The 17048-nt window shown below is 40.9% G+C and overlaps 1 protein-coding gene across 6 annotated transcripts in view; it reads right to left on the bottom strand.

The window, feature by feature from the left end:
- The window catches only part of LOC141376138 (uncharacterized), a 1104960-nt gene that overhangs the window by 311374 nt on the left and 776538 nt on the right, over window positions 1-17048 (bottom strand). For 2 of the 6 annotated variants that reach the window (XR_012385423.1, XR_012385425.1), the window contains exons 1-2: window positions 991-1200; window positions 85-208 (exon numbers count right to left, since the gene is read on the bottom strand). The gene's annotated coding sequence lies outside the window, so the exon portion shown is untranslated. Of the gene's footprint in view, window positions 1-84; window positions 212-990; window positions 1201-7890 lie in introns of those variants that run through there. The other 4 variants (XR_012385424.1, XR_012385427.1, XR_012385428.1 and 1 more) reach the window with 4 other exon arrangements.

The following is a 17048-nucleotide window of genomic DNA, read 5'->3' as shown; positions in this document are numbered from 1 at the left end:
ACATAAATAAAGGCAGCAGCCTCCTGCATGGTGAGCGTCTGACTAATGCACGTTTCCCTGAATGCCGAATCAAAGGAAACAAACCTGGAATGTGCTCGGTCGCCACAGTGACGGGCTGTCAAGACAACGGCTCCTTCTCTCTAATGCGGCACACAGAGACGCAGCCAAAAGACTTGAACCTCCCAGAACCGGCTTTATCCTCTGCATTCTACTGAAAACAAAATCATGGGGGAAAAAAAGTCATTTATTTCAAAATCTACATGTGCATTACGACTACTTTTTAGGACATTGTGCTATGGTAAATTTTAAATCATGTCATGATGGAAGTTCAATAACATTCTTAAAAATATATATGTATATGATTTTGTTACTTGGGCTAAACCAGGCCTACATTTATTTGATCCAAAAAAAAAAAAAATAAAAAAAAAAAATAATAAAAAAAATATATATATATATATATATATATATATATATATATATATATATATATATATATATATATATATATATATATATATATAATAAATGTACTCTAAATGGTTCTAATTTGAATAATTCTTGTGATGTAACAGTTTCTTTCACAGTTCCAATCATATATATATTTATAAATGAATGAATAAACAATACAGATGCCTTTGATTATTAATATTTCCAGTCAGTTAATATATTGACTTAAACAATTATAATACAAATTGTGAAAGAAATATTTGCAGTTGTATTTTTTTTAAGTCATAAGAATTTTTTTAATATGAGAACAATTATGAATATGAAACATTTCACAGTTTTTTCTAGCTTCCTAATGAGTACCCTGATGTAATATGTTGACAACTTTTGTTAATCTGTTTTAAAAATAATCTGCTTTATTTACATATTTCTATGGTTGAGACAGATTGAGCGAGTAACAACATGCCTTCTAGTGTCTGTTCATGTTTATTTTGTACAACAACTAGTAGTGCAGAGGATAAAACGATCGGTTGTAAGTTACAGTACCCCTCAGTGCAGCAATCTGTCATGCAAAATTAGCATCTCTTTCTTGCCTCACCGCGTTGTCAATTTCCTCTTTGCTCAGCGATGTGTGGTGTAAGAATGTTACAGAGTTTACAGCCCAGCACGTTTTTATTTTATTTTATAGTTTTGGTAAACTTCCCACATGCCACTAATTTACTGTGGTTTGCTCTCTCGTCTCTTCCACTGATTTCTGTTCAAGGATGCCTGCACTGCAGTCTTGCGCTACAGCGCCGCACTGCTCAAACCATGTTACTGCAGATCATGTGATCTGCAGATCAAGACTATTCACAAGTTTGTCCATGTTGTTGTTAAGTCCAATAATCATTTAAAATATTAATTGAGTTAGTAAAAGATATGTAAAAAAGTATATCATTACACATATACAAAGTAAAACATGCCTTCTACTGCAACTTTGCAGACTTAAGTATTTAATATTTGTTATTACTCCCTGCGTTCGCGTGGGTTTCCTCCGGGTGCTCCGGTTTCCCCCACAGTCCAAAGACATTTGGTATACGGGAATTGGATAGGCTTAATTGTCCATAGTGTATGATTGTGAATGTGTGCGTGCGTGTGCGCGTGTGTGCGTGTGTGTGTTTCCCAGAGATGGATTGCAGCTAGAAGGGCATCCACTGCGTAAAAACATGCTGGATAAGTTGGCAGTTCATTTCGCTGTGGCGACTCAATATTAAATTATGATTATTAAAAGGACTAAGCCGAAGAAAAAAATGAATGAATAAATGAATCGTTATTATTATTAAATATTATCAACACACTTTTTAAAATTTCAAATATTTTTCCAAATAATTTGTATCAGTAAAAACAACTTTTTACATTATTTCCTATATATATATATATATATATATATATATATATATATATATATATATATATATATATATATATATATATATGTATGTGTATATATATATATATATAAATATATATATATATATATATTTTTTTTTTTTTTCGTCTTGTTTTATTTCAGCTAAAAAAAAAGGAGTTTTAAGTTTTTTAATATATATATATATATATATTGAGGTCAATATTACTAGCTTCCTTAGGTAATATTTTTTCCGACTGGCCAGTTATGATTATTAAAAGGACTAAGCCGAAGAAAAAAATGAATGAATAAATGAATATTCGTTATTATTATTAAATATTATCAACACACTTTTTAAAATTTCAAATATTTTTCCAAATAATTTGTATCAGTAAAAACAACTTTTTACATTATTTCCTATATATATATATTTTTTTTTTTTCGTCTTGTTTTATTTCAGCTAAAAAAAAAAGGAGTTTTAAGTTTTTTAATATATATATATATATATATATATATTGAGGTCAATATTACTAGCTTCCTTAAACAAACTGTCATTATACAATGATTTGCCTAATTACTCTGACTTGCATATTTACCTAATTAAAAGCTGTAAAATGTCATTTTAAGCTGAATACTAGTATCTTGAAAAATACCTAGTAAAATATTATTTACTGTCATCATAGCAAAGATAAACAAATCTGTTATTAGAAATGAGTTATTAAAAGTATTATGTGTGGAAAGTGTTGATAAAAATCTTCTTTCCGATATACAGAAATTGGGGGGAAATATACAGTGAGGCTAATAATTCAGGAGGGCTAATAATTCTGACTTCAGCTTCACCTGAGCACATTATAATAAATGGCATAATATTTGAGACTAGGTTCCCCTTTTTACTTAAAGGTATTTACTGTGAATTGAAATGGAATCCAAAAATGATAACCTTTTAATTAATCATGAAATATTATGATTTTTATTTTTTTTATTTTAAGATAATACCAGAATATTGATCTATTGAATATTGTTGTATTGTCGATTGTCGTGAACTAATCAAATTTTACATTTATTACGCTTTCCATTTTGTGTCCTGATGTTTATCATTACATACTATAGGATGACTATTCACAATGCTATATGTTCATTCTATAGCTTTAAAATTCAGGCATAAAAGGCCTTTAAATAGTCACTCACTTTTATGTATTGTAAAAATTTACAGGTCAAAGGTCACCAAACATTAACTTTGGCTCACAAATTAATGCGCATCAGCTTTGAATAAGTGTTTCTGATCTCCTGAATTGGCTTATGTTTGAACAGATGTAAAATAGGCAGAAACATGTGGTGTGACCCCACCTTTATTGAGCACATTTCAATTATCCAGGTCTGGATGTTTATGAGTCCGCTGAGAGAATAAGTTATAATAATCCATATAACCTCTAATAAGACCCTCAAGATCAGATGACCGGACTGGAGTAGGAGTGAAAAAAAGGAGGCTGAATTATTAATTTCCTCAGCCATAAGCTCCTCAAACCAAGACATGTCTTCTTTCCAAAGAACCATTTCTCCCCTGGTTCATGAGTCAGTGCGAGCTTGTTCCAAACCACACTGCTAGATGCCATAATACTGAATGGATCTGTGTTTTTGTCTGTTGTATGAGTTAAACGCCACACAGGAAAACTTTAGCACCCAGCCTCGCATACTGGAAGTGAAGTGCAATATCTTCTGCTTTCTCTCTCACACACAAACATCTCTAATCCCATCTATAATGTCGCTGTCTTTAATCTTGTGTGGAAACACACAAAGACACACTGTTTCGATTGATGGCGGCGCCGTCTCTGAGCATTGTGGGATGGCAATATACATGATAGGATTTGATAGAGACCCAATAACCTTTGGATGTGAAGGCTGGGTCAGAGATGGATTACCAGCAGAGTTTCTCTCTTCATCCGTATCCTTTCCCACACATAAAGTGAGTGCTCCGGCCAGAGGATAAAACTAGGTTGTCTGGTAGCTGGCCAATGAGTGAATCCATCATAAACATCCAGACCTGGTTAATAATAATAATATTAATAATAATAATAATAATAATAATAATAATAATAATAATAATAATAATAATAATAATAAAGTAAAAAATAAAAATAAAATAATGATAATAATAATAATAATAATAACAGTAAAAAATTATTATTATTATTATTATTATTATTATTATTATTATTAATAATAATAATAATAATAATAATAATAATAGTGTCATTATTATTATTATTAAATGTAAAAGTAGTAGTAATAGTAGCAGTACTTCTATTATTATTATTATTATTATTATTATTATTATTATTGTTATTATTATTATTATTATTATTATTATTATTATTATTGTTGTTATTATCATTATTATTATTATTATTATTATTATTATTATTATTATTATTATTATTAATATATGACAATAGCCACCACCACCATCACAACAACAACAACAACAGCAACAACGGTAATAATAATAATAACAACAATAGTAATAATAATAATAATAATAATAATAATTATTATTATTATTATTATTATTATTATCATTATTATTATTATTATTATTATTATTATTATTATATTAGTGTTAATATTATTATTAACGTTGTTGTTGTCTTCTTCTTATTATTATTATTATTATTATTAATGATGATGGTAATAATAATAATAATAATAATAATTGTGTTATTATTATTATTATTATTATTATTATTATTATTATTATTATTATATTAGTGTTAATATTATTATTAACGTTGTTGTTGTCTTCTTCTTCTTCTTCTTCTTCTTCTTATTATTATTATTATTATTATTATTATTAATAATGATGGTAATAATAATAATAATAATAATAATAATAATGGTGTTTTTATTATTTGTATATTATTTATATAGCTGTAGTATTAGCAGCATGTTTAGTAATTTTATTTGTGATTTGATTTTTAACATTGATTTTTATTGAAATTATTATTAATTATTATCAATTTATTTAAATATTTATATATTGTAGGTTCATAAATTACTATCATTGCACAAACAGTATACATTGGTAATATAAAACCACAAAACTAATATATGTTTTTTCTCTTTTAAATGTTAGATATCCTGGAAACCACAGGAAAGTTCTGCTTTGAAACGTTTCCCCCATGTTGAGAATTAATTTTACTAAATATGTCTTTTTTATTAATATCTTTAAAAAAAGAATATTGGTAAAGGTAAAAAGGTAATAATATCTGTTTTATCATAATGAAAAGTGTTTTAATGAGCTGCTCTCATTATTTACAATTCATGCTAAACCATATCACACAAAAGAAATACAAAAAATGTTACTGGCAACCTACAGAGTAACACTGTTTCATATACTTCCCACTTACTGTCATTTGGCACTTGGCGAGTCCAAATTTCAGGATTTGGCTTGAGCTTTTAAAAGCACTTTTTTGTCTTAAAAGATTTCTGTTCTTTCTCAGGACAATTTTGTCATCAGAAGTGCCCCTGTTGAGTGCAGCAGCAAAACTACAGTGCTGAAATGTGTGCTTTGGTCTGATTGGCTCTGCAGTGACGCCAGTTGATGTGTGTTATTACATTCTGTCAGATTGAAGGCCAAACAATCACACTGAAGTCTGGATATAAATCTGTACAACCACTGACTAAAGTTGGTGCATGGAAAATGTTCTCAGTGGAGGTTTGCTTATGATATTTAACACACACAGAGAGAGACAAGCACACACACATACAAGATTAGGTCAAACTTAAGGCTTATCAGTGATGGGATTCTAGCGACCAACAAAAGAGGCTTAAGCTCTCTTAACGTGAGATAGATCTAAAAGTCTAAAAAAAAGGCTATGTACTCAGTTTCATTAGCATTGCGCTGTTTCTTCAGACATCTAAATCTCCTGGCTACTTAGTTTCCTCCTTCCCCGGCAGACAACTTTACAAAAGAAGGACTTTTAAATGAAGCGAAGGAAGATTTAGCTAAGTCTCAGCATCACAGACTATCATGAGAGACTGCTGACCTTTACCTTTCACTCCCTTTTTCTGCTCATTACTTGCTTTAGACATCTGCACCCTTCTCTGTGTTGCTCTCCTCCTCTCCTCCTTTCTTTCCCTCACTGTCATTCCGATCCTTTGTGTAAATGACAAGGGCAGATGAAAAAAAGCAGCATGTGTCTTTTTAATATGACCTCAAGATTAAGCATGAAATTAAAGTTGACAGTAATACTGCTGTATGGACCACTCGGAAACACTAATGCTGCTCTTTAGTATTCATTAAATTTTAAATTAAAAAATAAGTACATGGAGACATGAGGGAAAAGCTGGTAAAACGAAAAGCAGCTTTCAATAAATTTTGCAAAACAAAAATGCTGTTAAAATTGAAGATTTGGTTTTAATTATATAGAATCTTAAACAGTAATTAAAATGTTCAGATAACATGTTCTAACATTTGACTTGAACAATACAGTTCTCCTTCAGATCGGGAACTCCGAGTTATGTTGAAATGACATTCCCCATAATATTGTTGTAAAATAACATTTCTGTTTCCTCCTGCAGGGTTACAACAGAGGTTCTGAGATAACAGAGATAACCGAGAGGTTCACTTAACATCCAGAATAATGTTTAATATCAAAACTAAATCTGTATTTACTTTTTTTTTTATTATTATTGAAGTTTTTACTCTAAGATGATTTCAAGTTTAATGTTTTATTTTTACATATATCAAGAAATTAAGCCAAAACCATTTTAACGAATGAATGAATGAATGAATGAATGAATGAATGAATGAATGAATGAATGAATGAATGAATAAACGAACAAACTCAGCAGGCACACAACATCATAAGATGTTAATATTAGGTTTGATTTAGGTCATGTTATCAGGTGACCAAAATTCAATGTTATTGTCTAAGGACAGTGTTAATTTGACATCCAATAACAACATCAAATTACGTTGATATTTGATAGATTTTAGGTTGTGTTAGAAAGTGAATAAAATCCAACATCTGATGGATGTCACAGCGGTAACGTCCACACAACGCCAAAGTGTAACATGATTAGACATTGATATTTAGTTGATTTTAGGTTGGACATTGGACATAAATTTAGGTTCTGACATCAAAACCCCTGACGTTGGGGTAGAATGTCAATATGATGTTATGTTGATGTCTTGTGCCTGCAGAAATAGAATGAATGAATGAATGAATGAATGAATGAATCAATCAATCAATCAATCAATCAATCAATCAATCAATCAATCAATCAATCAATCAAATCAATCGATAAATAAACTTTTTGTTACCCAAGCTACATTATAAATATAAATAAATAAATAAATAAATAAATAAATAATCAAACAAAACATATTTGTCATAGTCTTACTAGTTTATTTTTTACATGTCTGTAAATAAACAAACAAATCAAACAACAAATCAACCAAATGTTAAAATACTTTGTTATACAAAATATGTAGTTCAGGTCATTCTAAATCTATAAATAAATGAACCAATAAACAACTAAACAAACCAACCAATCAACCAACCAACCAACCAGTCAAATAATAAACAGCCTACATAGTTTATTCGCTAAATGTTTATAAATAAATAAATAAATAAAGGATGAATTAATGAAATGATACAGTCTAATTATCTTATTTTCTACATGTATATATATAAACAAATAGTTGAATAAATAAATAATATTTAATACAATCAATATTCGCTAAATATTACACAGTAAATAAATGCTACAATATTATTATTATTATTATTTACAATTTTCTGTGTACACTTTCCATTTCATAACTAAATCTATAAAAAAAAAAAACACTTCTGAGACAAATGAAAAACATAAAGGTATGCTTTGCATAGTCCAGCTGGAGACGTCTGGACAGTGAGAGCAAGCATATGGCGTTATGATCTCTGACTCAGACCATATGCTGACAGGTGAAAGGCTATGACTGCACAGATCCTTTACACCAGCTGAACGCTCATCCATAACCCTCATTCAGAAAGAGTGTGTAATACAGCCAACATTACCTCAATGCACTGAAGGACGTCCTAGCAGGATAAGGGCTCAGATTGCAGTGGCCTGGCACTCTAGACATGTTCTCCCAGAGGACGTCCAGCATGGGTCAGTGGATTACAGACTCCTCCTGTGGACGCTGGTCGGATCCTAAAGAGAGGAAGTTCAGACAAGCAGGTTGAGGAAGTGTAGGACAGCTGTTAAAAAGAAAAATTCAATAAATTCCAAGTTCTCTTTTATCTGGTGTTTCCCTGTTATTGCACGTGCACATAAGGTATCACAGCATTGCTACTGTAATTAGACATCACAGCCTGTGGTCAAGCAATATTTGTTCTGTCATGGCGGTCTGTCACAATTCACATTCATAGAAAGAGTGCGGTTTGACAGTCTGATGATGTTGTATGTAGATACTGGAACACAAGTATATAAAGCTTTGTTAAAAATATCCACAATGTAGCATTTGGGTGCATTTTGTGGTTGATTCTGCTTTCTGTTGTGGCTTGACTCATAGTACTGTCTACTGCACTCTGTCATAATTTTAACACACAGATACAATATAAATGTGTAATTTTCTTTCTGTTGACCCTCACAGACACACTCAAAAAAAGTTTGCTGCATGTTTAAACTACTTATTGTAACGACAGGGGACAGGGTGACAGAGATGCAGGTTTATTCAGCATCAGGCAAGCAATGATCAAGCAGGTGCAAACGAGTATATTCAGGCAGTCCAGAATCGTAGTCGTGTAACAGGCAATAGGTCTAAAGGCAGGCGGCTAAACAGGAAAACAAAGGTAAACAAGACTAGGGTCTAACACGGAGAAACAAGACAGGTAGAAACGCGTTAATGTGACTTATAGTTAACAAGACTCAGCACACAGAATGGGTGAATGAGTGCTTTATGTAGGGTGAGTAATCAGTCTCTGACAAGGCTCAGCTGGTGAGAATGCAATCAGTCTTGAGTGAGCATGTGTGAATGTGACCGGAGAGCATGTATGAATATGTAGTCCAGGGGAATGCGGAAGTGTAGTCCTTAGTGTTTGTGTGAGAACGTTCGAGGTTACAGAAGTAACCCTTCGTTCCCCGAGGAGGGGAACGGAAGTGCCATGAAATGGGAGGATTCGGATCAGAAGCCGCTTGTCTGGAGAGTATTGAACGGGCCAATGAATGAAATTAATTGGCAGCGTAAGCTTGCGCAGGTGTGCGGCATCTGCAATTATCTCAGCATATAAGCACACCTGAAGCCAGCAGACGCCATCCTTTTAAGCTGAAGAGACTTTCAAACAGCTAAGGGACAGTCATTATGGCGACGGAGTATGGCACTTCCGTTCCCCTCCTCGGGGAACGAAGGGTTACTTCTGTAACCTCAAACGTTCCCCTTCGGTTGGGGAACTTCAGTGCCATGAAATGGGAGAAGTATGGAAAGCGCCATAATGACTGCACCTTACCAACACCCCCGATGAGGAGATAGTCAAGCAAGCGTGACGCACCCACATCATGGGGGGGCGCGGTCCTCCAACGTGTCCCTGGCCCTAATTTATCCTACTTCAACAGAAGTTTTACGGATTTAGATATATTTTTTGGGAAGTCGTGAGCATCTAGATAATTCTAGGAAATACGACAGTACGTTGGGAAGCGTGCAATCCCGATAGGGAGGATGCTGCGGAGGCCATCCGTTACCCAAGGGGGGGATAGATGGCAGAATTTACATATGGACTAGCCCTAAAAAGGGGGAGTACGCATAGCAAAAGAGTGGTTAGCGGAGAGGGAAGACACGGGTCCGCCCAGGGGGGGGACTTAACTGTGGCGGAATAAGCATATGGGATCGCCTAGTGGGGATCACGCATAGCAGGCACCTATACCCAAAACGCAGGCTGACCAGCGGGCAGACCTACAACGTAGTGTGCCAGCAAGTGACTCCTCCGCTGAGTCAGTGCTGGGGGCCATGGAGGAATCTGCAGGGCTCACCTGACGGGGAACTTTACTGACAAATAAAAAGGCACACGTACCTCCGTGTTAAGGAGAATGGCGCAGCAAGCGTGTTTCAACACCCTACCGAGTTGTCTCCTCAATCACCAAAGGGTTACCTAATACCCTTGAGGAAACCGGCTCCACTCGCAGATTGTAAAACCTTGCAAATGTGTTGGGTGTCGCCCAGCCCGCAGCTCTACAGATGTCTGTTAGAGAGGCGCAGCGTGCACGCGCCCAAGAGGATGCAACGCTCCGAGTGGAGTGTGCACGTACTCCCGGGGGACACGGCTGACCTCGACTCGAATAAGCGAGTGAAATGGCATCCACAATCCAGTGGGATAATCTTTGTTTCAAAACGGCACTTCCCTGCTGCCGACCGCCATAACAGACAAAGAGCTGCTCAGATGATCTAAAATTCTGAGTACGGTCCACATAAATGCGCAGAGCGCGAACTGGACAAAGTAAAGAAAGGGCTGGGTCTGCCTCCTCCGGGGGCAGCGCTTGCAGGTTCACTACCTGATCTCTAAAGGGGGTGGTAGGAACCTTGGGCACATAACCGGGGCGGGGTCTCAGGATGACGTGAGAGTAATCCGGCCCGAATTCCAGGCACGAGTCACTGACCGAAAATGCCTCCAGGTCCCCGACCCTCTTGATGGAGGCCAACGCAACCAGCAGAGCTGTCTTCAGGGACAGAAATCTTAGAGATACTGATTCGAGTGGCTCAAAGGGATCGGATCGCAGACTCGTGAGAACGAGGGCGAGATCCCAAGAGGGCATGAGAGGGGGGCGAGATGGATTAATTCGCCTAGCACCCCTAAGGAACTGGATGACCAGGTTATGCTTTCCCACGGTGCCGCCAGCTACCGCGCTATGATAAGCGGAGATGGCGGCCACGTAAACCTTGAGAGTGGAGGGCGACAGCCTGCTGTCCAACTTCTCTTGAAGGAAAGAGAGCACAACACTAATCTGGCAATTTCGGGGGTCTTCTCTGCGAGAGACGCACAATTCAGTGAATAGACTCCACTTCAGGGCGTAGGCGCGCCTCGTGGAGGGGGCTCTAGCCTGAGTGATGGTATTAACCACCGCAGTCGGTAGGTTACCTAAGTCTTCCTCGCGTCTAGGGACCACACGTGGAGGTTCCAAAGATCGGGGCGAGGGTGCCAGATGGTGCCCTGTCCCTGAGAGAGTAGGTCCTCTCTCAAAGGGATCCACCAGGGGAGGGCCGTCGCGAGGAGTGAGAGCTCTGATATCCAGGTCCGGTTGGGCCAAAGGGGCGCAACTAGCAGAACCTGTTCCTCGTCCTCCCTGACCTTGCACAGAAACTGCGCGAGCAGGCTCACTGGGGGAAACGGATACTTGCGCATGCCCCGAGGCCAGCTGTGGGCCAGTGCATCCGTGCCGAGAGAGCCCTCGGTCAGGGAAAAAAACAACTGGCAGTGAGCGTTCTCGGGGGAAGCAAACAGATCGATCTGGGCCTCCCCGAATCGCGCCCATATCAGCTGAACAGACTCGGGGTGGAGTCTCCATTCTCCAGGGCGTAACAGCTGTCGTGAGAGCGCATCGGCTGCACGATTGAGCGTGCCTGGGACGTGAATGGCGCGCAGCGATTTCAGCCGCGGGTGACTCCAGAGGAGCAGACGGCGGGCGAGCTGAGACATGCGGCGAGAGCGCATACCCCCCATGCGGTTTATATACGCCGCCGCCGCCATACTGTCCGTCCTGACCAGCACGTGTTGCCGCTCCAGCACCGGTAAAAAACGGTGGAGAGCGAGGAACACTGCCAACAGCTCTAGGCGATTGATATGCCAATGCAGCTGAGCACCCTTCCAGAGGCCCGCAGCCGCATGCCCGTGACACACGGCCCCCCAACCCGTGTTGGAAGCGTCTGTTGAAACAACAACATGGCTGGACGCCTGTCCTAGAGGCACACCGGCCTGTAGGAACGAGGGGTCGTTCCAAGGGCTGAGGGCGCGGCGACACAGCGCAGTAACCGAGACCCGGTGTGTGCCCGCGTGCCATGCGCGTCTGGGGACCCGATCGTGAAGCCAGTGCTGAAGTGGTCTCATATGAAGCAACCCGAGCAGCGTGACGGCGGCTACGGATGCCATATGCCCCAGGAGCCTCAGAAAGAACTTCAGTGGGACCACTAGTTTGCTGTCGAGCTCCCTCAGACAGTTCAGCAACAGGCGAGCGCATTCCTCGGAGAGGTGCGCTACCATGGTGATCGAGTCCAGCTCCATCCCGAGAAAAGAAATCCTCTGCACAGGGGCGAGTTTGCTCTTTTCTAGGTTGACCTGAAGCCCCAGTAGGCGGAGATGCCGAAGCACCTTGTCCCTGTGCATAATCAATTGCTCCCGCGAGTGGGCTAAAATCAGCCAGTCGTCGAGATAATTGAGTATGCGAATGCCCGCGAGCCGAAGGGGCGCTAGGGCACCCTCCGCGAGTTTGGTGAAGACCCGCGGAGACAGAGAGAGCCCGAAGGGGAGGACCTTGTACTGCCACGCTCGACCCTCGAACGCAAACCGCAGAAATTGTCGGTGGCGTGGAAGAATGGAGACATGGAAATACGCGTCCTTCAGGTCTATGGCTGCAAACCAATCCTGAGGACGAACGCATTGGAGAATGCGCCTCTGCGTGAGCATTCTGAACGGCAGCCTGTGCAGACAGCGGTTCAAAACGCGCAGATCTAGGATTGGCCGTGACCCACCGCTCTTTTTGGGTACGATGAAGTATGGGCTGTAAAACCCACTCTCCATCTCGGCTGGAGGAACCGGCTCGATTGCACCCTTCGCCAGGAGGGCAGCAATCTCCTCTTGCAAGACAGGGGCGGACAGGGGGTTGACCCTGGAGAAATACACGCCCGTAAACTTGGGGGGCCGTTTTGCGAACTGAATCGCGTAACCGAGTCTGATTGTGCGTATGAGCCACCGCGAGGGGCTGGCCCGCGCTAACCAGGCAGACAGAGCACTCGCTAATGGAGTCATCGCTACAATCGCTGACGTACCAGCGGTGGGGCAGCGCGGAGTGGGTGTGCTGATCCGGGAAGCACGAGGGTCCCGCGGAAGAGCTGGAGGAGAGCGATTCGCTCTGGCTCCGCACCCTGACTCCGGAGAGGGGGCTGGAGGGCTGAGGGAAGGGAGACCGTCCCCCCAGCGCTCGTGAGCCACTGGCGAAGCACGTAGAGTCTGCGAGCCGGAAGGCAGCGCGTCCTGGACTGGCAGAACTCGTGCAGTCACATCCGGGGAAGGGAAAAAGTGCTCTTTTACTGATGTTTTGGTGGCACTGAAAAGTACCGTTGTTATCGGGGCCCCGCCCTCCAGCGGGGAAAGAGCAAGTTTCCTCTTCTCCGGATGGCCTGTCTCAGGGACGCTTCGCGGTCCGTTTACCGGACTTAACGGCGCCCTGGGCAGGAGGGGCTGCCTGCTTTCGAGGTGTACGCCGCGCCCGCTTGGCCGCTTGGGGCAGCACTCGTTGGCGGGCGCCCTCGGCGAGGAACAGCGGAGGTGGATGGCTCGGCGGGCGGAGCGGGCTTACGGCCACGCCGATAGATGACATTGCCTATCGCATCCGACTGCTCTTTCACTGCCTTGAATTCCTGGGTGAATTCACCGACGGTGTCGCCGAACAGGCCAGCCTGGGATATGGGCGAGTCAAGAAAGCGAACTTTGTCAACATCGCGCATATCGGCCAGGTTTAGCCAGAGGTGGCGTTCCTGAACCACAAGTGTGGACATCGTCCTCCCCAGCGCACACGCGGCGGACTTAGTAGTCCGAAGAGCATAGTCGGTCGCGGTGCGCAGCTCATGTAATAAGCTTGGGTTGGACCCGCCCTCGTGCAGCTCGGCCAGCGCCTGCGCTTGGTAGCGCTGGTAGGTGGCCATCGCGTGCAAAGCAGAAGCAGCCTGGCCCGCAGCCTTATAAGCTCTGGCTCCGAGGGAGGCAGACAACCTACAGGCTTTGGACGGGAGGCGGGGCAAACCCCGCCACGTAGACGCGCCGCGCGGACAAAGATTGACCGCGATAGCGCGCTCCAATGACGGGATCGCCTCATACCCCCTGGCAGCTCCGCCGTCAAGGGCGGTGAGGGCGGAGGCACACGCAGCACGGGCAGAGAAAGGTGCCCTCCAAGACTGCGTGAGCCTACTGTGCACTTCCGGGAAGAAGGGGACGAGAGGCTTCGAAGGCTTCGCCTTCTGGTTCTCTACGTAGCACCCATCTAGTCGGTCCGGCCGCGGAGCTGGGGGATAAACCATCTCCAACCCCACGGCCGAAGCAGCCCGGGAAAGCACGGCTAACATGTCTGCTTCAGGATCCGATTTGACAGCGCTCACCTGCCCGGAGGGGGCGAGCGGGTCCGGATCTTCGTCGGACAGTGAAAGCCCACCCTCCGATGCCGCGGAGGACATCTGATCTCCGGTGTCAGCGAGTGTGAGAGCTACCATCTGGTTAGACGGATCACTCCCACTACCCGAAGCTTGGATGGAGCGCTGTGAGGAGCGAGAGGTCCGCGAGCCAGTGGGCGGCGGATTATCTGCCGCTGAAACCCTCAGATCTGCCCGAGCGCCCGCTGCTTTTTTAGAACAGGAGGCAACTGGGGTGGCTCGCTCTCTTGCAAAAGTTAGCCGCGATCTTAGCTGTGCAACGGTCATGGCATCGCAATGACGACATGAACCGCCCGCGAGCACCGCATTAACATGCTGGACCCCCAAACATGCAATGCAGTGATCGTGTCCATCATCCGGAGCCAGGAAACCCCCGCATCCAGAAACGCACAGTCGGAGCGCCATCCTGAAAAGGACGTGCTGCACGACTGTGTTGCTCTTTTAGGAAAGTTTGCAACAATACGCACCGCTCTGGAGGACCGGACCCAAAGAACCGCAGGCAAGGGAGAAACCCAGCTCGACCGTCTGCCACCGCGAAGACCCACTCTGGACCGGGAGACACACTCGTTCGCTCTGAAGTGCTGATCAGCAAGAGGAACCCTCATCGACTCACTCAGAAAGGATCTGAAGCGAAAAGGATGGCGTCTGCTGGCTTCAGGTGTGCTTATATGCTGAGATAATTGCAGATGCCGCACACCTGCGCAAGCTTACGCTGCCAATTAATTTCATTCATTGGCCCGTTCAATACTCTCCAGACAAGCGGCTTCTGATCCGAATCCTCCCATTTCATGGCACTGAAGTTCCCCAACCGAAGGGGAACCAGCGATCTCTGGAGAGCGATCGCTGGTTATGTGACACTTATTTAAAATGAGCTGGAACAACAGTTTTTTTTTTTTTTTTTTTACCAGGCTATTGTTTTATGTTCAATCAACTTAAATTGTAAAAATACTACTTAAATTTGCCATTGGATGACATGAAGGGATTGTGTCGAACCCAGTATTTTATTTATTCATTTTTTTACAGTTATGCAAACTTAGTAAACTTCTGTGCATTTGACAGTTTATAGAATTGTACAGAATATAGATGTAACATTTACAGGATATATGATTTAGAAATTTCTCCCAATCATGTATGAGGTATGATTTGCTAATAAATAAATTATTTTAATTTTTTCAGAACAAATGGGAAAAATACATTGGTCATACAAAAAGAAATTTAACCCATAATAAACTGAAACATAAAATGCAATTTTCAGGGCTTGGATACTAAAGAGATCCCCGAATTTAAAGACACATAAACTAAATCAAATTTATATTAAAGGACCTGTTCCATTTTCAAAACTTACATAAATGTAAACACACACAACAACTTGTGTAAACACACACAACAACAAGTTCCAACAACTTAACAAAGTAAAATAATTACACATATTGTTTAAAATATATTTTAATATACATAAAATTCACACACACACTCACCAGCCACGTTATTAGGTACACCTTGCTAGTACCAGGTTGGATCCCCTTTTGCCTTCAGAACTGCCTTAATCTTTTATTGCATAGATTCAACAAGGTACTGAAAATATTCCTCAGAGATTTTGTTCCATATTGACATCCTAGCATCACGCAGTTGCTGCAGATTTGTCGGCTGCACATCCATGATGTAAATCTTCCATTCCACCACATCCCAAAGGTGCTCTAGTGGATTGAGATCAGGTGACTGCGGAGGTCATTTGAGTACAATGATTTGAATACATGTTGTGCATTCAGAGATGCTCTTCTAAATGCCTTGGTTATTTATACTGTTGCCTTTCTTTCAGCTGGAACGTCTATGGCCATTCTCCTCTGATCTCTGGAATTTTTGGACCATTCTCTGTAAACCCTAGAGATGGTTGTGCGCAAAAATCCCAGTAGATCAGCAGTTTCTGAAATACTCAGACCAGCCTGTCTAGCACCATCAACCATGCCACGTTCAAAGTCACTTAAATCATCTTTCGTCCCCATTCTGATGCTCAGTTTTAACAATGTCTACATGCCTAAATGCATCGAGTTGCTGTCATGTGATTGGCTGATTAGAAATGTAAGTTAACGAACAGTTGGACAGGTGTGCCTAATTAAGTGGCCAGTGAGTGTAAATTAAATTGGCAAAAAATATTTAGTTCGTTTTTAAAACTCACCAGCATGCACTACAGTGATCTAAACCTTATCAGCTCCCTGCTGTCTTTCCACAAGCCTAAAAAGACAGAGCACAAACTACCTAATTCAGAGCACATTATAACAAATGACCAAAGAAAAACATTTACATAAAATATTTACTAAGAAAAAAGAAAATAAATAAACACATCAAAATCAATACATGAACTTTGCTTACATGTTTAAAATGAAATCTACTCTGTTTACAAGTAAACAATTAAGATTTTTAAATTATTTTAAGCTGTGTGTGCTGGCCTCTGAGAGAACTTTGCTTTACATGTTTGCGCTCAGAATATAGTGTGTCAGGAAGGCTTTAAAACGCATGCAGATAATCAACTATAATGAGGACAAACAACAGTAGTGTTATCTAAGGATGATAGACATTATATCAAATCCAAAACCATATCAATATTATTTATTTATTTATCGTTCATTCATTCATTCATTTAGGTTGTTATTTTGACAGAATTTCTAAGACATAGACACTAAATACAACACCCTACCTTTGGAAGGGGGTACAAAAGAGCAGCTCATTTGCATTTAAAGTGACACATATTAAATATTATTTATGTTTATCGAAAATCGTCATTTACAGCATTTTAAAATAAATTATTTATGAGTTATTTTGAGC

The sequence above is a fragment of the Danio rerio genome, chromosome 9, assembly GCF_049306965.1.
Source record: "Danio rerio strain Tuebingen ecotype United States chromosome 9, GRCz12tu, whole genome shotgun sequence".
Lineage (NCBI taxonomy): Eukaryota > Metazoa > Chordata > Actinopteri > Cypriniformes > Danionidae > Danio > Danio rerio.
The sequence above is the reverse complement of the archived record's forward strand: the minus strand, read 5'-3'. Positions and strand labels throughout refer to the sequence as shown.